This window comes from Hyla sarda, chromosome 7 (assembly GCF_029499605.1).
Source record: "Hyla sarda isolate aHylSar1 chromosome 7, aHylSar1.hap1, whole genome shotgun sequence".
Classification (NCBI taxonomy): Eukaryota; Metazoa; Chordata; class Amphibia; order Anura; family Hylidae; genus Hyla; species Hyla sarda.
The window spans coordinates 70,548,269-70,572,139 of record NC_079195.1 but is presented as its reverse complement, the minus strand read 5'-3'; the positions used below and the strand labels follow the sequence as shown (position 1 = coordinate 70,572,139).

The following is a 23,871-nucleotide window of genomic DNA, read 5'->3' as shown; positions in this document are numbered from 1 at the left end:
TTGGGAAGACAGCATAAGATGACACATATTGCAGCGTGTGTTACCACATCTATGGCTTCCACTAGTGTGGAGCCAAGTGTTTGGGGGGTCTGTCTGCCGGAAAGTCACTGGGCGATAAGACGGCCCCCAATGTTTGGGCTTTTTTTTAGCCACACAGCTTTCCATGCTGCTCTTGCATTAATTGTCCCTTAATGACCAAAGGATCTAATTTTAAACATCCAATGGCAGCCAAAGAATACAAAATCAACCATTATTTCACATGTACATCTAAATTTGTAATTTATTTACTTTCATGTCCCTGCAATTTACTTTACATTGGCGAGACCACGCTACATCTACGTACCCGACTGAACCATCACAGATATACCATGTGCAAAAAGCAAATAGATTTTCCTGTGTCAAAATTTTTGTGGAATTTGCCCATAGTGAAGGTGATCTATGGTTCACCATTATTGACCATATTCCTATCCCTAAAAAAGATGGATGGTTACCGCATGGCTCTATTAAAACAGTGATTTTCGCTGGATCTTTGAGTTACAATCACGCCGGCCAAATGGCCTCAATGTCAAATTTACTGTGACCCCCAATATGAGCAATATGATGTAATGTTTATATCATGGTTTTATACTGTATGAAGAAATATGGTTGTGCATTATTACTGGACCAAGCTAATTATTTTATTTTCTTCTTCTCTCTCCAGATCACTGAGCGGATTGAAGAACACCACCACCAAAATATACCCTTATTCTATATGTTTTCTGTTCTTCACTTTCACCAGGATATACTGTTGGGTCAATTGACATTTCTGTATATAATTTTTCTCATGGATTATATGTCTCTATTCACACTGCACTCCTGATCCATGACTCAAGGATGTTTTACACCCTTCTGCTCTGGTGTTGGATATTAGGATCCCGGATCCTGGGTTGCCCATTATTTCCAAGTGACTTTGCGGGCACCACACTATATGAGATTGCTGTGGCTCATCGGTACATGCCGCTATAGGAGTACTACAGCCCCCTGCCCTTACTCTCTGTGCAATCTATGAGAAGTCTCACTTAACTGATATGGCTGCCTCGGAGTGGCTGCACGCCAATGAGCATACGCCACAATATGATGCCTGTTGATGATGCTGACAGCGTCCAGTATCTCTATTGGCGCTCTTTGTACTTCCTGTCTGTGATTCACACGCTGACACACGTGGGACGCAGCTTCTCCACTACTGTGCTAAGCAAGTTGTTTTTCTATTGGTGAGTGGATGATCTTCCTCTGTCTCCCTGGAAATTAATTTAATTTACACATATGCTTCATATAACTGCATTAACTTGAATTAGCACTATTGTCACTTTATTACACTGTCTATGCATCTGATAATTGCAACACCAGTTGTAACTGAAACATTAGCACATGTCCATGTGGAAAGATTTTACACTGTTTGTATATATTATGTATCTATGTATGTTTACTTTCATAATCACTTAATTATGTATTTGATTGATACTCTTATATATACCTTGCACTTCCAATTGTCTGTTTGCTTGAAAATGGTTTCATTGGGCGACCGAAACGTTGCACTTCATTGGATTGAATTAAACACTTTTTTTCATCACCAACTTTTCCTTGGAGTGCTGCAGTCTCGGCTTATGTTTGATCTATCCATCTATCTATCTCATATCTATCTATCTATCTATCTATCTATCTATCATCTATCTATCTCATATCTATCTATCTACATATCTATCATCTATCTATCTCATATCTATCTATCCATCAGTGGCATAGCTAGAGTTGGTGTCACCTAATGCGGTAGAAAGTGGTGTCACCCCCCGCCCCCAGCAAGTATCTGCAAGGCACTGTACACAAGATGTTCGAGGGTAGCACGGTGGTGGCAGTGTTGAAAGTTTACACGATATCCAACACGTTGCATAGAATACTAGGTGACATGCTAGGTTTAAATGTTGCTGTGACTCCCTCAAAGGTCTCTACATGAGCCCCAAGGCCTGTCCCGGTGGCTCCCACCTAAAATAAAATCAAATGTCAGCCCTGTTCCAAATAATTTCTACATATAACGGCGTATCCCTACGTAAATAGCCCTGTACTTACTAACAGCACTATACAAGGGCCAACTAATCTCTCCACACCCTGAAAACAAATACTGTATCTACTGAAAAGAACAATAGAACCGATATTACCCCCATACAGCAACCATATAGAGGTAGATACTAGCACTACACAGATATATGCCCTGTAATGACTCACAGACAGACGTCTTTACTAATCAGAGTCCTTCGCTTTCCCTTTTCTTCTTCATCCAACTCAGATGGCCATGAAGACTTCTCCCAAATGTGACTCATCTCTGCAGCGTATGATGTCCCCATTAGTGTACTATAATAATAAAATTAATAAAATTACTAACAAGGATAATCCCCTCTGATATATTTATAATGCTCCTGGTATATTTATAATACCCCCCTGATATTAACAGTGCCCCCTGATTTATTTATAAGCCCCCCCCCCGATATATTAATAATTAATAAAGATATCAGGGGGCATTATATCAAAGGGGCATTATAAATATATTGCGGGCATTATAAATATAATTCTCCTATTAATAGTGCCCCTTGATATGTTGGAAATGCCCCCCTGATGTTAATAATGCCCCCCCGATAATGCCCCAACTGATGATAATAATGCCCCTCTGATTTTAATAATGTCCTCCCTGATATAAGTAATGTCCCCCTTGATATCAGCACTGTCCCCCCGAAGTTAATAATGTCCCCCCTGATAATAATGCCCCCCTGATATTAATAATGCCCTCTCTAATAATGCCCCCTGATATAAATAATGTCCTTCCAGATTTTAGTAATGTCCCCTTGATTTTAATAATTCCCCCCTCCCCATATAAAGAATGCCCCCATTGTGGCCATATACAATAAATGAAAATTCCCATGATGAATCAAGCAGTTCCTCTCTTCTTTTCAGCTCTGAAGCCTATGAGCCGCAGGGCCGGGATTCTCGGGCCAGCACAATGAAGTCATATCATTGCACCGGACTGCCGGGGGACGCATTACAGAGGCTCATAGGCTGCAGAGTCAGCAGCGAATGACACAGAATGGTGGAGCAAGGAGCTGAACACTCCCGTGGCTCTGCATCCGGAGAAGGAGGCAGATGCAGTAACAGGGGGCTTGGGTGACATCACCCTGGGATGATTACTTCCCACTATGGTGTCACCCCACTGGATTGTGTCACCTGGTGCGGACTGCACCCCCTTAGCAATGCCAGTACTATCTATTTCAAATCTATCTATTTATATAGTATTAGATTTTGACACAACAATCAGACTGTAAGATTTTGGTCAAGATTTGGTCAAGACTGTAAGATTTTGGTCAATGGAATAGGACGAATTCTAAGTCTTCTAAAACATTGTCTTCAATAGGCGGTGGGTGGCATTTTCCAAACATTGTGGATGTTTTGCAATCTTAAAATAAGCAATAAATGTGGGCTTTGACTATTACTGACCATACATTGCACGTGATCATAAGGTGGGCACCAAACTGAAATTCAGGTGGTTGCTACTCAATCCAAACACACAACCAGCAATATCATTTAGGATGAGATGCTGAGTACAAACCTCGATTTGTGTATATATAATCCTTCTTATTAATCTGTATATATAAAGTTACTATCTTGGCTTTAGGAAAACAATTACATCACATATTTTGTTAATATTGTGTTATATTGTACATAGGTTAAGTAGATGCTGTGGGTCATGACTACCTTGAGGATTATAGCGGGAAGGCATGGTATTGTGGGTAAATGCAGATTATTGTAAGGTTGCTTCACATGTAATTTTATATAGCACATGTAATATTTTAGATAATGCTACTAACAGTGATGACCGATCCCTAGATATTTTTGTTAAGCATCCCATTACACATGAGATCATAATGCACAGGGGGGGGGGGGGGGGGGGATATAGAGAACATTTTTTGTGCCTCACAAATGTGAAAGCTCTACAACCAGTCACTGCGTAAAACAATAAAAAATGTCATTCCATCTGCTGGTAAAGAGATGAAATGTAGAATAAATATGTTATCTATTTACGTAGAGCTCTTGTTTCTGTTTTCTCTTATTGGCCCTACCATGACGTGATCTCCTGCCAAGTGAGACAGAGCAATGTTTAGTATATGGAGTATCAGGGGTGGTATTGTCTATATGAAATGCTCAACTTTATGTTCTTTTAACTAGAGGTGTAACAGATGGTTCTATTTGCGTCCAAGTAGCAGAGAGCAGTGCCCAATCCGAGTGTAGCCAATCAATCCAGCTACTCTGGGGGGAGCTACAAGCTGGGTTCAGAGACAATCTGCCAGCAATCCAGTGAAGACTTCAGCTGGATAACATTGGTGTGCTCCGAACACTATGTGTACAGAAAAGTCTGGTTGTATCATAGCAGTTCTTTGTGTGTTACCCAACAATGACACAGGCCTAAAGACTTGTATCAGTTGTGCTAAGTCTCTTTGTTACTTGACATATGCAGAGATAAATAATTTTTTTTTTGTGACTTTTCATGAAATATAAGAAGAGCCCAGAGGGTGACCCAGGCTTTGACATCTGAATCACGTGAAAGAGCAAGAATGAACAAGAGAAGAAAACACAGGTGCGCTCCTAGTGTAGGGGGTTAAGATAGCGGTATTGAAACACAATAAAAAATGGAGGCTTACCAAGTGATGTTGTGCTGAGGGCACAACACCTAAGCCAGCATGTACAGTAGAATCGCAAATATGTAGAGGTCAGCAGGCCGTAGCGTCCTTTCCAAGCGACTCCAGGTCACACGGTCCAAATTGCAGATCAGCAGGTGAAAGATTTCACATCAAAAACAGGACTTCGTTATGTGGCGCTTCCCCTCTTGAAATGATGCATAAGTGGCACTTCAATCGTATAGGCAAGACTGTATTTTATTTGTGCGAACCATGATGTAGGTCCCCTTCGGCTACCAAAACAGTTCTGACCCTTCCAGCCATGGACTATACAAGACGAGGGAAGATTCTCAGGGGTATCAAATGCAAAGATATAAGCAGATGAATCTTTATGCCCTGTAAACTGTGAGGTGCAGCCTCCATGGATTGGACTTTGTTTAACAGCACATTCCACAGATGTCCGATCAGACTGAATTCTGAGGAATGTCTAGGCCAAGACTACAAATTGAACCTTTCTCATGTTTCTTAAACCATTACAAAAAGTTTGCAATGGTTCAAAGCACATTATCCTTCTAAAAGAGGCAACTACTATTAGGCAATAAGTGGCCTTCAAGAGGTGTACTTGGCCCACAACAATATATAGATAGGCTTGTGATTTGGCCTGTGTACAGCTGCTGTAAGACAAGCTGGAAGGACTAAAGGACACTGAGTAGTGCTGGTTGAGAAAGCATCTCTACCAGACTGAATGACCAGAGGAATGAGTGGCTATCCTGAAGCCTACTGCAGGGCTTAAAGAGGTACTCCGCCCCTTGACCCTTTGGATAGGGGATAAGATGTCTGATAATGGGGGTTCAGCTGCTGGGGACCCCCGCAATTTCCCTGCTGCACCCGGGATTCTTTGGAGCATCAGGTGCCACGCCAGAGGTCACTCCCTCCATAGGCTTGCATTGAGGGGGCGTGGCCGTGATATCACGAGTGGGGCATGCCCATGATGTCATAAGCCTCCGCATCGCCAGTTATCTGGCACTGAGAAAAGTTCCCACCGTGCTCTTAATGTCTGCCGCAGCCGAGATCACGGGGGATATGATGTCTAGGGGAAGAGTACCCCTTTAAGCTTTGAGCTAAATAGCAAGTAAATGCACCGAGGGGCAAAAAGTGACATTTCAGTACTTCTCCTCCTTTATACCACTTGTTTTTGAGTTCCACAAGTATTCAGGATCATGTGTTAAATTGCACATAAGCATATTAAAGGGGTATTCCAGGAAAAAACTTTTTTTTATATATCAACTGGCTCCAGAAAGTTAAACAGATTTGTAAATGACTTCTATTAAAAAATCTTAATCCTTTCAGTACTTATGAGCTTCTGAAGTTAAGGTTGTTCTTTTCTGTCTAAATCCTCTCTGATGACACCTGTCTCGGGAAACGCCCAGTTTAGAAGCAAATCCCCATAGCAATCCTCTTCTAAACTGGGCGTTTCCCGAGACAGGTGTCATCAGAGGGGATTTAGACAGAAAAAAACAACCTTAACATCAGAAGCTCATAAGTACTGAAAGGATTAAGATTTTTTAATAGAAGTAATTTACAAATCTGTTTAACTTTCTGGAGCCAGTTGATATATATGAAAAAGTAATGCATCAAGACAAAAAGAAGTTGCACTCACCCAGACTGTAGTATAAATGCAGAGAGATTTATTCTTGCAACATACAGCTGTGAAGGTACGAAGGATTACAAATCCATAGCGGGGAGTGAGAGCCGGCACAGCTCTCAGACACGGGGCACACCACTGAAGGCTGCTAGTTGCGCGTCACTGCGGACGCTTCTTCCGGCCCAGGTGTCTTGAGCAGTTCTACGAGACTATCTATAGTAGTCAGAGCAGTGCCTGGTATACCCATTCTACAAGTTTGCCTTATATATAAAAAAGTTTTTTCCTGGAATACCCCTTTAATATCTGCTGGAGTAATGCTGTTGTGCCCACAAGGAGTAGTCCAGGGCAGCTAAGGGTAGGTGTACATCAGGACAAGTCTCTACTGTGGTCACTGATGATTTTGTCGCTGGCTAACTCTGTATGTCCCCTTGTCGACACGTGCAACTTTTATAAATGGGAGTCTGCATAAGTGTAGCAATTCCTATTTTCGTGCAGGCTGGGAGTTGGACCTGCAATAGAATCAGTCCAGAAGGATAACTTGCAAAACATGGGTTACGTTTACTGAAGTCAACTGTACACAACCAGACAACAGGAACTTCTTACAGCACAGTGTAGTGAAGTTACAGTCTTTTGGATAGATGCTTGGAATTTGGTCATAGTTTCTTTAGGTTGCTTTGTTAGCAGTAATACTCACAGAACATGTCTGAATATGCTTTTAGCAATTTAGTGTTGCTAATAGATGAGAAGCTGTCCAATAAGAAGATTCTCTAATTTTGAGGCCTACACAATTTGAATTACTGTGGTAAATAGACTTGTACTCTTGTAAGCCATGCAGCTCTAACTCCGGCCAGAAGCCCATGAAGAGTTTAATGTTGGCAGAGTCCTTGCACAGCTATTTCCTCTTCTGGCCAGATGATTCTTTCTCTTGGAGCAGGATAGTAGAGATAAATGCCCTTTTAGCGTGGATTGGAGATGCTCTTTTTAAACCTCCTGAAACATCACACAGTACAGTGATCACTGTGATTATGTTAATATTATTCCTTTCTCCCATTCGACATAAAGGTGAATTAGTGTCCTGGCCACAAAGCATCATGGTCCCCAGAAAGACATTTGTTTCTTTGTGGGGACCATTCAATCCAATTTAAACCCCCCTATGCTATGAAAATTATTGTTTTTGTCTTAACTCAACAACTTTCTTTTGGATGCATGGCATTTATAATATAATCTATGTGGAACATAATCCAGAAACACATTAGAAAATTCAAGGAAACAGTTCCTAGAAAAATGCTGTGGTTAGCCAATCTAACCTAATCATGTACACAATAGATTTCCCAGCGTAACCAAAGCAGATTTGAATGCACCAGTGTTAATATTGATTCCATACTTTTCCCTATATACAGGAGTAGGTTGAATCATTGGTGCCATCATGGTACATTGGCCTATAATGTAACATCAACCACGACTTTATATATCTGCATATAATATATAGGATAGTCAAGGACAAGACCACAGCCGAGGTGACTTTAGATGTTCTTAACAATTTTCTGTAGTACGTACAATAATGCAATGTTGAGCATGTTGTAAGATCAGAATCTTAAATTTATTGGCTTATGCATGAACAAAAGAAACCAACATTTCTGAGTCATAGATGGAAACTGTACTACTTTTACAAACAGACTTGCATACTGATGTCCGCAAACCTTCAAAAATGATCCTCTCTATTGAGTTCTCAAAAATGTGAATCCCTTTGCTTTGCTAGAGATCTCAAATCTGGCGAATTGATTCAACCATCTGGCCTGTCTCATTGAGGTCTTAAGCTTAAGGCTAAGTTGGCACTGAGATGAGGGCAGAGAAGGGGCAAGGACACTTGGCAGGACTCTCATTCTCTCTCTTAATACTTATAGTAATCATTTTAATACAATATATTATGATATCATTTTTTTCAGTTTTTTATTACATCTGTGCCAACATATTTTGCAGCATTGTACACAGATCATCTGATCACTGTTACTATTCATTAAATTCTCAATGGAGCTCACAGTCTAATTTTCTTTTCTCAGAAAAATTTGCATACTAGCATTAATTTAGGAGAACTTCACACATAGTTTTTGTGAAGGCCATACATTTCATTCATTTTTAAGAAACGTTTATGTTCAGAGATTTTTATGTTTATTTCCTGTAGACAAGCCTATAGGAAAATACCTAAAATTACTACCCTATCACATGCTGCAAATAAAAAATGCATTATATACATAAAAAAAGCCATGGCCCCCAAAAAATGCAGTAAAGGTGAGAAAATGTTGTAATGTGATTTTTGCATGCTGTTAAAAAAAACTCCTGAAAACTATACAGCGCTTTTCAGGCATTAAAAAATTTACTTATGGCGACTTTTATGTGCACAGACAGGCACGGGCCCCATTGGCAGCTTCTGGCTGTAATAATTTCCCAAATGTATACATGTATTTAATCTGACTCAAAAGAGTAGAACACCACACTTTTGAGTCCAAGTAAATTCACATGTACATTCGGGAAATTACCCACATGTAGTCACCTATCGGCAATAGGGCTGCACAGCTCAGTTCTCAGTTTTTTCATGCACTTGGGTGCCAGATTCGAGTAGATGCCTCTTTTCTACCACCTTGTGTACGTATACACCAGAAAGAAATCAGCACTCGCGATGAAGTGTATGCATAATGTGCTCACATTTTACTATCCATGTCAAAATGCATTGACCATGCTCAAATGTAACATTTGTTTAAAAAAAAATAGCAATGTTTTGAGCCAGGCCCTTCTTCAGGTGAGGTACGGTGAGCAATCCAAGTAGGGTACATGATAGAGCAGGAGTCCTGGGAGATAAGTGTGGTGGCCGGGTACAGGAGTTGTGCCCCCGTACCCTAGCTGTTGTGACACTCACCGGAGAAGACTGGAGGTGGATCCGCTGAGCACCGCGTGGCAGATGTAGAGAGCCGCACCAGGGAGCGGAATCTAAGACGCCGCTGGTCTTCACCAGAGCCCGCCGCGAAGCAGGATGGACTTGCTGCGGCAGGCGACGTCCAGGTCGCTTCCGCTGGTACGACTCGACCACGCGGGCGGCCGAGGTGGTACTTGGCACAGAGAGGAGTAACCGGGAGGTAGGGAGCGGGCAAGCTGTCGGGCTGATGGTAGGTCGTGGGCTGGGTAAAGCTAAGGTCAGAGGCTGGAGACTGGGTGCGTAGTCAGGGACGTAGCAGAAGGTCAATGGCTGGCGGCTAAGGTACGTAGTCGGGGACGTAGCTTAAAGGTCAGGTAGCCCAGGTAGTCAACAGTAGTGGTACGCTTTCTCTAGGGCAATAGCACAAAGATCCGGCAGGGAACAAGGGAAGTGAAATGCTTAAATAAGGTGGGACCAACAAGTGACAAATAGAAAGGGTACTGTCCCTTTAAATCTCACAGAGTGGCGCGCGCGCGCCCTGGGGGAGAGATGCGCGCGCACCAGCACTGCAGGAGGATGCACGGGAGACGCGCCGAGAGAAGCCCAAGGACGCGGCTCCCGTGCGAGCGGGACGAGGATGCTGCCCAGCGGGAGTGACCGAGGAGGAAGGCGGGGAGGAGAACGGGCACATAGGAGCGGGAGAGGAGGCGCAGACGGCCCCGCGCAGGGCACCGGGACACGGAGCGGGCCGTGACAGTACCCCCCCCCCCTTTGGCCCTCTCTTCCTTTTGAGTTGCAGGAACTTCTGGATTAAGTTCTTGTCCAGGATGTTCTCTTCGGGTTCCCAAGACCTCTCCTCAGGACCAAATTCCTTCCAGTCAACCAAAAAGAACTGTCTTCCTCTGGAGAGTTTGGAGGCAAGAATTTGTTGCACTTCAAAAATGTCGGAGACACCAGAGATTGGAGATGGAGTACAAGACTTGGTGGAAAATCGATTCAAGACCAATGGTTTGAGGAGGGAGACATGGAAGGTGTTAGGGATACGAAGAGAACGAGGCAGGAGCAGCTTGTAGGCCACCGGGTTAATTTGACGTAGAACCTTGAATGGGCCTAGAAAACGGGGTCCTAGTTTATAACTGGGCTGTTTAAGGCGAACATGCTTGGCGGAAAGCCACACCTTGTCACCGGGATGGAAAATTGGTGGAGGTCTTCTCTTCTTGTCAGCCCTGAGTTTCATACGGGAGGAAGCATGAGTTAATGAACGTTGGGTGTCTTTCCAAATGGCCTGGAAATCTCGAACCAGGGAATCAACCGCAGGGACCTCGGAGGAGATGGGCAGTGGGAGAGGAGGGCGGGGATGGTGTCCATAGACAATGAAGAACGGGGAGTTGCCGGAAGAACCAGAGTCATGGTGATTATAAGAAAATTCGGCCGAGGGTAGAAGAAAGGACCAATCATCTTGTCGTGCAGAGACGAAGTGACGAAGATAGGTACCAAGGGTCTGGTTCACTCTTTCCGCTTGACCATTGGTTTGAGGGTGGTACGCAGAGGAGAAATCCAACTTGACTTTGAGGCGATTACACAGAGCACGCCAGAACTTTGAGACAAATTGCACCCCCCTGTCAGACACAATATGGAGAGGGAGACCATGGAGCCGGAAGATGTGACGGAAAAACAAACTTGCTAGCTGGGTTGCGGATGGTAGACTGGGGAGCGGGATAAAGTGGGCCATTTTAGAGAATCTGTCCACTACAACCCAGATTACAGTGCAATTGGAGGACGGTGGCAAGTCCGTGAATAAAATCCATGGCTATATGATCCCAAGGAGATTCCGGAATGGGAAGCGGTTGCAGTAAGCCAGCAGGCCTCTGGCGAGAAGTTTTATTCCGGGCACAGATGACACAAGCACGAACAAAATCGGAGACATCGCGGGGTAGGCTGGGCCACCAATAGTGACGGGAAATGAGGGAGATGGAGTTCTGGACCCCCGAATGTCCTGCTAGGAAGGAAGAGTGGCCCCAGTTCAAGATCTTGGTTCTCAGGTGAGGAGGTACAAAGGTCTTCCCAGGAGGTACCTGAAGAAGGGAAGCCAGTGCTGCAGGAATGAGGCGGTCAGGAGGAATGATGTGCTGAGGCTGCGAGTCTAGTCCCGTAACATCAGAGGCCCTGGAGAGAGCATCAGCTCTGATATTCTTATGAGCTGGACGGAAGCGGATCTGGAAGTTAAAACGAGAGAAGAACAAAGACCACCTGGCCTGTCGGGGGTTCAGCCGTTGCGCGGTTTGCAGGTAAAGGAGATTCTTGTGATCCGTATAAATGGAAATTGGGAGGACTGTCCCCTCCAACCAATGACGCCACTCCTCCAGAGCTAATTTAATAGCCAAGAGCTCCTTGTCCCCGATGGTATAATTTCTCTCTGCTGGAGAAAAGGTCTTTGAGAAGAAACCGCAGGTGGACATTTTGCCCTTGGTGAATTGCTGCATTAAGACTGCTCCAGCTCCCACGGAGGAGGCGTCCACCTCCAGGGAAAAAGACTTGTCTGGGTCGGGGCGTGTCAAGACCGGAGCAGAAGCAAAGGCAGACTTGAGTTGGGAGAAGGCTTCTACGGCAGGGGGAGGCCAAGATTTGGGGTCCGCTCCCTTTTTAGTCAAAGCCACAAGGGGTGCTACTAGCGTAGAGTAATGTGAAATGAACTGCCGATAATAGTTGGCAAAGCCTAAAAAGCGCTGAATAGCTTTTAATCCAGAAGGCTGAGGCCAGTTCAGAACAGCGGACAATTTATTTGGGTCCATGCGAAGCCCTTGGCTAGAGATGACATAACCAAGAAATGGGAGGCTGGTCTCCTCAAAGAGGCACTTTTCGAGTTTGGCATAAAGATGGTTGTTTCTCAGGCAACGAAGAACTTGGCGTACTTGGGTCCGGTGAACCTCTAAACTGGGGGAGAAGATGAGAATGTCATCGAGATAGACGACAACACAGGAGTACAGGAGATCCCGGAAAATGTCGTTGACGAATTCCTGAAAAACTGCTGGTGCGTTACACAGGCCGAAAGGCATAACAAGATATTCATAGTGTACATCTCGGGTATTGAATGCAGTCTTCCATTCGTCCCCCTTTCTGATCCTAATCAAGTTATAGGCACCTCGAAGATCCAACTTAGAGAAGATCTTAGCTCCGCGTAAGCGATCAAAGAGCTCGGAAATGAGTGGAAGAGGATACCGATTTTTGATAGTGATCTTATTCAACCCTCGATAATCAATACAGGGGCGTAGCGAACCATCCTTCTTTTCCACAAAGAAGAAGCCGGCTCCTGCAGGGGAGGAAGATTTTCGGATGAATCCCCTCTGTAGGTTCTCCCGGATGTAATCCGACATGGCCTTGGTCTCGGGCGCGGACAGTGGATAAATCCTACCCCGAGGAGGGGAGGTGCCTGGCAGGAGGTCGATAGGGCAGTCATAGGGACGGTGAGGAGGTAGACACTCCGCTTGCTGTTCAGAAAAAATGTCGGCGAATTCACGATAGTGGACTGGAAGGCCAGGTAGGGCAGAACTGGGAGGAGGAAATCTAGGTTGAACCGATTTCAGGCAACGGTTCTGGCAATCCGGACCCCAACGAGTAACCTCTCCGGAGCGCCAGTCCAAGAGTGGGGCATGAAGCTGCAACCAAGGAAGACCCAGGAGAGCATCAGAAGTGCAGCGAGGTAGAACGTAGAAGACGATCCTTTCCTTATGAAAGACCCCAATCTGCATCTCGAGTGGAGCAGTCACCTCAAGCACTGCGGTATTAAGGCACTCCCCACTGATGGAAGATATGTACAAAGGTTTAGTGAGCCGAGAGACTGGAAGGCGGTACTTAGAAACTAGGTGAGCGGAAAGAAAATTGCCGGCAGAACCAGAGTCCACAAGAGCGGAAACAGTAAAGGTATTACCCGAAGGAGAAGTGATCTGAACTGGGATATTCAAGCGGGGAGAGGAGTTCCTCTCACCTAGGGTCGCCTCTCCTACGTCTCCTAGGTGTGAGCGTTTCCCTGGCGAGGAGGACGGAGAGGGCAACGATTCAAGAAGTGTTCCGGGCTGGCACAGTAGAGGCAAAGATTCTCCTCCCTGCGACGGGTTCTTTCCTGAGGGGTAAGACGGGCCCGGTCCACTTGCATGGGCTCGTCAACAACTGAAGATGAGGAGGCCTCTGGTGGGTGTTGTAATACCGGAGCCAGCCTAGGGAAGCGACGTGGTCTTGGCTGCTGGCGCTCCTGGCGGAGTTCCCCTTGCCTCTCCGCAAAACGGACATCGATGCGGGTAGCCAAATGGATTAAATCCTGAAGAGAAGAGGGGGGGTCACGAGTGGCCAGGGCATCCTTGACCCTACTAGACAGGCCCTTCTTGAAGGTGGCACACAGTGCCGGTTCATTCCAGTCCAGTTCAGACGCTAGGGTGCGAAACTGGATGGCGTAATCACCGACTGACATATCTCCCTGAAAAAAAGGTTCAAGAGGGCAGACTCGGCAGAAGAGGCTCGGGCAGGTTCCTCGAAGGCGCTCCGAAACTCGGTAAAAAAGGTTTGCAGGTCCGATGTAATAGGGTCACCTTTGTCCCAGAGAGGGGTTGCCCAGGCCAAGGCTCTTCCAGAAAGAAGACTGAGGACGAAGGCCACCTTGGCCCGTTCCGATCGGCACTGGTGTGCCATTAATTCTATATGCATGGAGCATTGGGACACAAAACCCCTGCACGCCTTGGAGTCACCCTCAAACTTGTTGGGCAGGGAGAGTCGCAACTTTGGACCGAGAGCAGAGGCTGGAGGCTCTGGTCCAGGAGCAGGCTTGGGAACGGGTTGCCGTGGCTGCGGCTGCTGAAGATGCTGCTGCTGCATGGTGAGGAGCTGCTCCATCATGGCGGATAATTGGTTCAGTTGTTGAGCCTGTTGTGCCAACTGCTGGGACTGCTGAGCCACCACAGTAGAGAGATCCGCGATGCTGGGAAGAGGCACCTTGGCGGGATCCATGGCCGGATCTTGATGTGACACTCACCGGAGAAGACTGGAGGTGGATCCGCTGAGCACCGCGTGGCAGATGTAGAGAGCCGCACCAGGGAGCGGAATCTAAGACGCCGCTGGTCTTCACCAGAGCCCGCCGCGAAGCAGGATGGACTTGCTGCGGCAGGCGACGTCCAGGTCGCTTCCGCTGGTACGACTCAACCACGCGGGCGGCCGAGGTGGTACTTGGCACAGAGAGGAGTAACCGGGAGGTAGGGAGCGGGCAAGCTGTCGGGCTGATGGTAGGTCGTGGGCTGGGTAAAGCTAAGGTCAGAGGCTGGAGACTGGGTGCGTAGTCAGGGACGTAGCAGAAGGTCAAGGGCTGGCGGCTAAGGTACGTAGTCGGGGACGTAGCTTAAAGGTCAGGTAGCCCAGGTAGTCAACAGTAGTGGTACGCTTTCTGTAGGGCAATAGCACAAAGATCCGTCAGGGAACAAGGGAAGTGAAATGCTTAAATAAGGTGGGACCAACAAGTGACAAATAGAAAGGGTACTGTCCCTTTAAATCTCACAGAGTGGCGCGCGCGCGCCCTGGGGGAGAGACGCGCGCGCACCAGCACTGCAGGAGGATGCACGGGAGACGCGCCGAGAGAAGCCCAAGGACGCGGCTCCCGTGCGAGCGGGACGAGGATGCTGCCCAGCGGGAGTGACCGAGGAGGAAGGTAAGTGGCGGGGAGGAGAATGCCGGGGCACGGGCACATAGGAGCGGGAGAGGAGGCGCAGACGGCCCCGCGCAGGGCACCGGGACACGGAGCGGGCCGTGACAGTTGTCCTGTCAGGCAGTCTCCCTGCAGTGTCTCCTGGGCCCCCTGCACGTTTTCCTCTTGTATAGTTATCTTTCTGCTGTGTATTGTACATAAACTTATATAAACGGCTATGGTTATATGAAAGGCGACAAAAGCCAGGTGAGACCTTGAGAGCATATGCTGTAGCTCTGCAGAATGCCCTAGAGACTGTTCAGAAATTAGATGGTATATCTCCCGAGCAGGGCACCAAGGTGTTAATGGACATATTTATTGATGGGGCTCATAATAAGTGGGACAAAACCCAGCTGAGAATGTTAGCAGTCCAAAACCCTAACATGTCATTCCCTGCTTTCAAAAGACTGGCTATCCAAGTGATTGAGTCAGGGACTGAGTTAGAGGAACCTGTTCAAGAGCCACAAGGGGCGGTAACTAGACCTATACCACCATTGTCACCAGCCCTAGTGTCATCTACTTTGCCAGTCACTGCAGCTTCAGATCTACAGAGTGTTAGGCAGGACATTGAACAACTGACTAAGGCTGTGAAGGAGCTTGTCACCCGGGCCACTCCACCTGACTGTGAACCGGCCCTGCCTAGAAAACCTGCCCCAGTTCCTGCTCCCCACAATCCTCCACCCAATAAACACTCAGGGACTCAAAGACCTTTTTGCACCTACTGTAACGAGTCAGGACATTGGAAAATGCAGTATTGGGATTTAAATGGATTTCCCCTGAGGTCAAGGACCGGCCCTCAGGAAAACAGTCATCAGGTCCAACCCCCCAACGACCTAAATCAGGACTCTCACTTTATGTCGCCTCCTGCCCCTATGTAAAAGTTATTGTATAAGGTGTACCTTTAGAGGCATTGATAGATACAGGGTGTTAGGATTCGGCAGACTGGAGGTAGATCCTCTGTGTCAGAGAGGGATGGGCGTGGACCGTATCGGTGGACCGGTTCTAAGTTGCTACTGGTATTCACCAGAGCCCGCCGCAATGCGGGATGGTCTTGCTGCGGCGGTAGCAACCAGGTTGTATCCACCGGTAACGGCTCAACCTCTATGACTGCTGAGACTGGCGTGGTACAGAAGGACAAGGCAAGAGCAAGGTCGGACATAGCAGAAGGTCAGGGCAGGCAGCAAGGGTCGTAGTCAGGGGCAACAGCAGAAGGTCTGGAACACAGGCTTGGGACATACACAAAACGCTTTCACTGGCACAAGGCAACAAGATCCGGCAATGCAGGGAAGGGAAAGTGAGGTAATATAGGCCTGGAGCAGGTGAGCTAATTACACTGATTGGGCCAGGCACCAATTAGCGGTGCACTGGCCCTTTAAATCTTAGAGAGCTGACGCGCGCGCCCTAGAGAGCGGAGCCGCACGCGCCAGGACGTGACAGCCGGGGACCGGGACAGGTAAGTAGATTGGGATGCGAACCGCAAGCGGGCGCGTCCTGCTATGCGGATTGCATCCCCGCCGGCATTGTCAGTGCAGCGCTCCCGATCAGCGGGTCTGACCGGGGCGCTGCAGAGAGGAGAACGCCGCGAGCGCTTCGGGGAGGAGCAGGGACCCGGAGCGCTCGGCGTAACACAGGGTCACAAGTGTCTACTATACCTAAAAGTGTTTATCAGCATTGGGATGCTAGTGCCTAATGATGTTAATTTCAGAGTCGTCAAATGTAATATGTAGTTAGGACTGTAGCTAAACTGTATATTTCCCATCCACAAATAGTCAAATATTCACATGTCTAACCATTTTTCCTGTCCTCGTGTACAGGGTGCTCTACTGGTTAGATGGTCCCCCTGCAACTTGAGGGTGCGTTCACACGGAGTAATTAAAGAGTAATTTACTCAAGTAATTCCTCTTGAATTCTCTGCTACAAACTAATGCACATCTCCTTTGCCCATTGACTTTAATGTTATTTCTGCTGGCCTGTTCACAATGCGGAAATTCTTCTAGCAGAATTCCGACGCTGAATTCTGTTCCGCTTGAAGAAAGAACATTCTTCAAGCGGAATCCGCTAGCAGAAATCAATTGAAGTCAATGGTAAAAAATAATTCCGCCTGACATCGTTTTTGCGCGGAATTCGCACGCAATTTGCACGGAAATGACAGGATTTCATGTTAAGGTAATATTGTCTAAAGTATGTATAGTGTTCTGGGGAGAAGTAGCTTCTGCCAATGGGCCCCAGCAGCTAAGGCATCAGGTAGAAAGCCTCTGGCAGCCTGATCCGAATCAGGTGTGTAAAATTTGTTACGTATCCAGTTACAAGGTTTACAATTACCACATGTTCAAGATCCCATAACCAAGGAGTATGCAAAGACATTGTCAATTAAAAAAAGCCACAGGGACTTGTGCCCAGTTATTTGTTATTCCTTACTCAGACCTGTGAAGGACATTTGGAATTAATGCCCCAGGAACTGTTGTCATCACCAGGCCCCAGTGGCCACTTCAGTCGTCCGCCCTCCAGGACTGGGCGCCAAGGACGACTGTGTTTAAGAGGGAGAGTTTGTGATGGCCCGGTACAGGAGTAATACCCTGTCTGGCAGCCTCCCTGCAGTGTCCTCTTGGCCCCCTGCACCAGTTCCCCTTGTATAGTTAACTTTATGCTGTGTATTGTTGTTACGCCGAGCGCTCCGGGTCCCTGCTCCTCCCCGGAGCGCTCACGGCGTCTCTCTCTCTGCAGCGCCCCGGTCAGACCCGCTGACCGGGAGCGCTGCACTGACTTTGCCGGCGGGGATGCGATTCGCATAGCGGGACGCGCCCGCTCGCAAATCGCATCCCAAGTCACTTACCCGTCCCGGTCCCCGGCTGTCATGTGCTGGCGCGCGCGGCTCCGCTCTCTAGGGCGCGCGCGCGCCAGCTCTCTAAGATTTAAAGGGCCAGTGCACAAATGATTGGTGCCTGGCCCAATCAGCTTAATTAGCTTCCACCTGCTCCCTGGCTATAATACCTCACTTCCCCTTCACTCCCTTGTCGGATCTTGTTGCCTTGTGCCAGTGAAAGCGTTTAGTGTTGTCCATAGCCTGTGTTTCCAGATCTTCTGCTATCCACATTGACTACGAACCTTGCCGCCTGCCCCGACCTTCTGCTATGTCTGACCTTGCCTCTGCCTAGTCCTTCTGTCCCACGCCTTCTCAGCAGTCAGCGAGGTTGAGCCGTTGCCAGTGGATACGACCTGGTTGCTACCGCCGCAGCAAGACCATCCTGCTTTGCGGTGGGCTCTGGTGAATATCAGTAGCACCTTAGAACCGGTCCACCGACACGGTCCACGCCAATCACTCGCTGACACAGAGGATCCACATCCAGCTAGCCGAATCGTGACAATTGTATATAAAAGTGTTATGTCTTTAAGAACCATTGACATGTGATTAATCAGTGTCATGTAACCCAGTGAGGTATCAGTAACCTTGTGACCTATGGGACCCCTCCTAGTCTCCCCATATAAGCCCAGGGAGGAGCTAGCTCGCTCTCTTGATTTCCAGTTAAGTCTTTGCTGAGGTCCAGTAAAGTCAAGTCAAGTCAACCACGCAGCCACAAGTCTACAAGTCCACAACCCCCAGGTCCCAGTCAGAGCCTGGTAAGCAGCAATCGGGGTATTGTCAATCTCAGTCAAGTCAGTCAAAGTCAACCTGTCTTCAGTCAGCATGGGCTGCATCTAAATTGTCTCAGTACACTGCAAGTCCCAGCAAGCCCTAAGGTCTCTGAAGTCACTCGTCACCTCCGTGGGCCATTCCATCTGCCCTCATTACACCCTCTATCACATAAGCATAAGGCACAAAACACCTAACTAAGCTGCTGGGAGTCTTACATAGACATACCAGTCAGTTGTTTTGTGTCTTATGCTTATCTCCCAGTACTCCTGTGCCATTGTTTACTTTAGATGCATTCCTCAACGTACACAGCCTGGAGAAGAGCCTAGCCCGAAACGTTGCTATTTCTATTGAACAAATGTAACATTTGAGCAGTGTCATTGCATTGTGACATGGATAGTAACATTTTTACACATTTTGGGAGATTTATCAAAACCTGTCCAAAGGAAAAGTTGCTGAGTTGCCCAAAGCAACCAATCAGATCGCTTCTTTCAGTTTTCAGAGGCCTTGTTAAAAATTAAAGAAGCAATCTGATTGGTTGCTATGGGCAACTCAGCAACTTTTCCTCTGGACAGGTTTTGATAAATATCCCCCAATGTATACACTGTATCTAGAGTGTCATTTTTTTTCTGAAGTTTACGTCCAAATGCAGTCACTGCGGGGGAGATTTATCAAAACCTGTGCAGAGGAAAAGTTGCCCAGTTGAATATAGCAACCAATCAGATTTCTTCTTTCATTTTTTTAAAAGACCTCTGCAAAATGAAGGAAGTGATCTGATTGGTTGCTATGGGCAACTTTTCCTCTGCACAGATTTTGATAAATCTCCCCTTATGTTACTACGTTCGAGCCATTAAGGTCATTGTGGCCTGTCGCAGCACAATCATGTATACATCAGCATCCAATTTTGACAGTATGCCATTGTACACATGCAATGCATTGTACAATCGTAATGTAAACCCAGCCTTAAATTGACTGGATTGTTACTCCTGGCCATCAGCTGTTTGATGGAGCTGCAGCACTCATGTAGGCAATGCAGCCTCTTGAATATTTCCTCTGCTCATATTTTCCAGAGTTATATACTACTAGCAGCAGAGATGAAACCAACTGTAGTATTGTCCAATTCAAGTAAACATGAAAATACTGCAGTGCTTCAAAAACCTGATTGCTGGGGAGCCAAGAGTTGCACTTTTACAACTTTAAGGCTGGGTTCACATTAAGATTGTACAATACAAGTGCCAGGAATCAGACCCGGACTGAACTAATATTGATGGCCCATTCTGGGGATAGGCCAGAGCCAGAACAATTGGTAGGTAACAGAAGGCACCTACCTAGGGCGCCACTCCCTGCAAAGCTCGACACTTGCCCTGGAATGCCAGGCTAGCAAGTGCCGCTTTCAAATGCAAGCGTGCCCCTAGGATGTGCTTTCAGAAGAAAGCTTACCATTGGACCTGCAGTCTACAGGGGGCCAAGAGCAGCGCCATTTATTTTCCTTGGGCTCCCAAATGTCTTGTCCTGGCTTTGGGATATACCAGCAGTTTTATAAGGCTGCGTAACACTTATTAGTTAATTCAGGCTTAAAACATTTATTAATAAAAGTTTTTTCTACTTTAAAAATAGAGTCCCACCCTAAAGGGTTACTCCACTCCTAGACATCTTATCCCCTATCCAAAGGATAGGGGATAAGGTGTCTAGGGGTGGAGTACCGTTTTAAGGCTAGGTTCACACTGCAACATTTCTGGGCAGAATTTCTGCCAGAGATTGAGCAGGCGGCGCTAGGACCGAGCAGACTGCATTGTTGCCCCCATAGACTCCAATGCATTTCTGGGTGGATCTTCTGGAAGATTTGCTCATTTATGGGGGGCGGCAATGTAGTCCATGCGGTCCTAGTGCCGCCGACTTTATCTCCAGCAGAAATTCTGCCCAGAAATTCCACTGTGTGAACCTAGCCTAAAGATGAAAGAAGGGATAAAATTCTTCTATTCCAGAAATAGTGACTATGTAGATTGCAGTTGCCAAATACAGAACCCATGCACATGGGGGATGCTGCTTCTGGGGGTAAAAAAGCATACTGGGGGAGATTTATCTTAACCCATGTAGAGGAAAAGTTGACTCATTTCCCTTAGCAACCAATCAGATCGCTTCTTTCGGAGTCCCTTATCAAAATGTAAGAAGCGAGCTGATTGGTTGCTATGGGCAACTGGTCAACTTTTCCTCTACACAGGTTTTGATAAATCTCCCCCACTATTTATTGTTATCCTGAGATTTGTGTTATTCTTTGCTCTTTTATTTTGCACTTGTACTTTAGAGGCAGAAGACATCATACTGTATGTAAGAATCATCAGTTCTCCAAAAACACAGTAAAAACTTAAAATGTGTGAATTTTGGTTAGGCCACACGAACACCAAGGTCAATGAACAGCATTCATATTAATGATTGCCTCTGGAAAGATTTTAGGCCTGTGAGTAAGGGCGCACAGCAAGAGGAATGTGCTGGCAGACCCTAAAGTATGGTTCACAAGCTGACTGCCATCTCCCATGTTGATAATCCTATTTCCATCTTTTCAACAATGCCATTAAACCCAATAATAACAGCTGCAGGAGCAGCTTCTCACTACTCCCATTACATGGCGGTGAAACATTTTATTTTCTTTAAAAAAGGCCCGGTCTATTGACAAAAGCCGACAGTAACCGACTTCTATTTTATTTCTTGCAATTCCAGGGTTAAACCGTACAACTGTCCACTTTGCAGTCACTTGGCCGGGCTTGAATGTATTTGGCAGAGTTGAATGTGCACACTGTGAAATCTCATCATTTTCCAATTAGTGAATCTCTTCTATCAGCCTTCCCTGTGGACCGGGGATGTGCAATGTTTGGACAAAGCCTATATTTTATCCTCCATGCTCGATTCTACCAAGGTGTATTGGACTTTACAATGTGCTTAAATGCAATGATGTGTAGATTTAATTCTCCTAAACCTATTCGAGGAGTAATATAAAATTCACTCGGATGATTTGAATTATTCAATTGAAGTATTGTAGCCTGTTGTCAATATGATGATTAGGAAAAAGTGTTTATAAAGGAAGGTTCCAACCTGATACACTGGGGGAGATAAACAAAAGTGTGTGTGCCAAAATTTTGAGGCAGTATGTACCAAGTGAATGTGTTATTAGACAAATTTTTGGAACAGATTTGAAAACAAATGGGAAGATTTATCAAAACCTTTGCAGAGGAAGAGTGGTGCGGTTGTCCATAGCAACCAATCAGATTGCTTCTTTGATATTTAACAGGCATCTTTAAAAATGAAAGAAGCGATCTGATTGGTTTCTATGAGTAACTGCACCACTCTTCCTCTGCACAGGTTTTCATACATCTCCTTCAAAGTGTTTTGCTTCGGGCTCACCCAGGGTGCAGGGCCTAAACAAAAGTGGGCATGACCAGGGCTGGATCATCATTGGCACTCATGGAGCGCCTGCTCTGGGCCCCATGTCCGCAGGGGGCCCCCGTCACATTCGGGACATCCCTGTGTCCCGAAAAATCTTTTCAGGACACAAGGATGTTACCTATCTGCGGCCCTGCGTTAACTTTAAAAATGCAGGGGCCGCCGGTAGGTAGCGCATGCAGGGACTCCACTGATGTCCCGTGCGTGCGCCCATGGTAACAGCAGAGAGGAGCGGAGCGGACGTGGTGCTGGTGCTGGTAAGTATCCAGCACCAGCACGTCATCTTCAGTGTTCTGACCTCCAGTCCCGGGACCTACTGCTATAGCCCATAGGCCGGAGGAGCGGTGGTCGGAACACTGAAGTGGGTCAATAAACAGGCATACAGCCTCCAGCCATACACTGTACATGGCTGAAGGCTGTATGTCTGTGGGGGAACTGTACTGCACCTAATGTGGGGAACTATTCTATACTGCACCTAATGTGGGGACTATACTGCACCTAATGTGGGGAACTGTACTACACCTAATGTGGGGGAACTGTACTGCACCTAATGTGGGGAACTATACTGCACCAAATGTGGGGGAACAATACTGCACCTAATGTGGGGGAACTGTACTGCATCTAATGTAGGGAACTATACTGCACCTAATGTGGGGGACTATACTGCACCTAATGTGGGGAACTATACTTCACCTAATGTGGGGAACTATACTGCACCAAATGTGGCGAACTGTACTGCACCTAATGTGGGGGAACTGTACTGCACCTAATGTGGGGTAATTGTACTTCACCTAATGTGGGGAACTGTACTGCAGCTAATGTGTGGGAACTACAACCTAATGTGGGGGAACTATACTGCAAACCAAATTAACTATACTGCACCTAATGTGGGGGAACTGTCAGGGGGGGAGCATCATAATGAAGTGCTCCGTCTTCCAGGCAGCCTTAATCTGTCCCTGGACATGACTATTATAAGGAGTTTGGTGTACATGATTGACATGTACATGATTGGCGCACATATGTTAAAAGGTTTGACCAGTTGGAGTCTCTGCTGAATTCCTCACCAATCGATAGATGTAGGCGGGAGAAGCATGTGGCAGCGCCCATCTATTATAGGTCTATGGAGCCCCACTTCTGCAATTATTCAGAGCAAATGCTAAACCAGGCACACACTTTTCTAGGCTAGTTCAATGGGATCTCGAAATTAAATGGGTATTCCAGATTTTCAGCCTTTAAGCCCATGATGCCAAGTTATAATACTGTGTAATACGCATCCATTTTGTCCCTTTTTCATGCACAGGGCCTACACCCAGAAGTACTGTAGTGCAAGTCTATTTATTTTACTGTTGTCTCTGACCTTTCTCTGCATTCCTTGTGGCCTGAGACAGTAGATCATGGGTCACATGTTCCCCTTGTGGGGGGGGGGGGGTTGGACTATGCTGCAGTGAGTGGGTGGATAGCTTTACCTCAGTAATGGGACCTGCAGTTATGGGCTCAAAGACTGAAGTAAAAATAAATCCTGGAATATCCCTTTTTAATAGTGACCTGTCTGCATGACATCTCAAGAGTTTTTCTTAATGACAGTAATACTTTAAAATTGGTCTAAAACTTACACTAGACAGTTGCACAAGAGGTGCTATTTCCAAATAGCTCGAACTGTTAAAAATGTGTCGCTCTGTTGGACTGTCTAGTCTAAGTTAAAACTGCATATGAACTCAACAGTTTTTATTTCTCTCCCCAGCGTGTTATTCCTACTGTGGATCCAATGGGGTGGGGCACAATCCAGGAATTCGCAGATAAAGTTTTTGTTTACACATTTTACCC

The 23,871-nt window shown here is 46.4% G+C and overlaps 1 long non-coding RNA gene across 2 annotated transcripts in view; it reads left to right on the top strand.

The window, feature by feature from the left end:
- Window positions 1–4,598: 4,598 nt before the first annotated feature.
- The window catches only part of LOC130282210 (uncharacterized), a 35,977-nt gene continuing 16,704 nt past the window's right edge, over window positions 4,599–23,871 (top strand). The window contains exon 1 of one of the 2 annotated variants that reach the window (XR_008846282.1): window positions 4,599–4,657. This is a non-coding gene — a long non-coding RNA (uncharacterized LOC130282210). Of the gene's footprint in view, window positions 4,658–20,809; window positions 20,831–23,871 lie in introns of those variants that run through there. The other variant, XR_008846283.1, reaches the window with a different exon arrangement.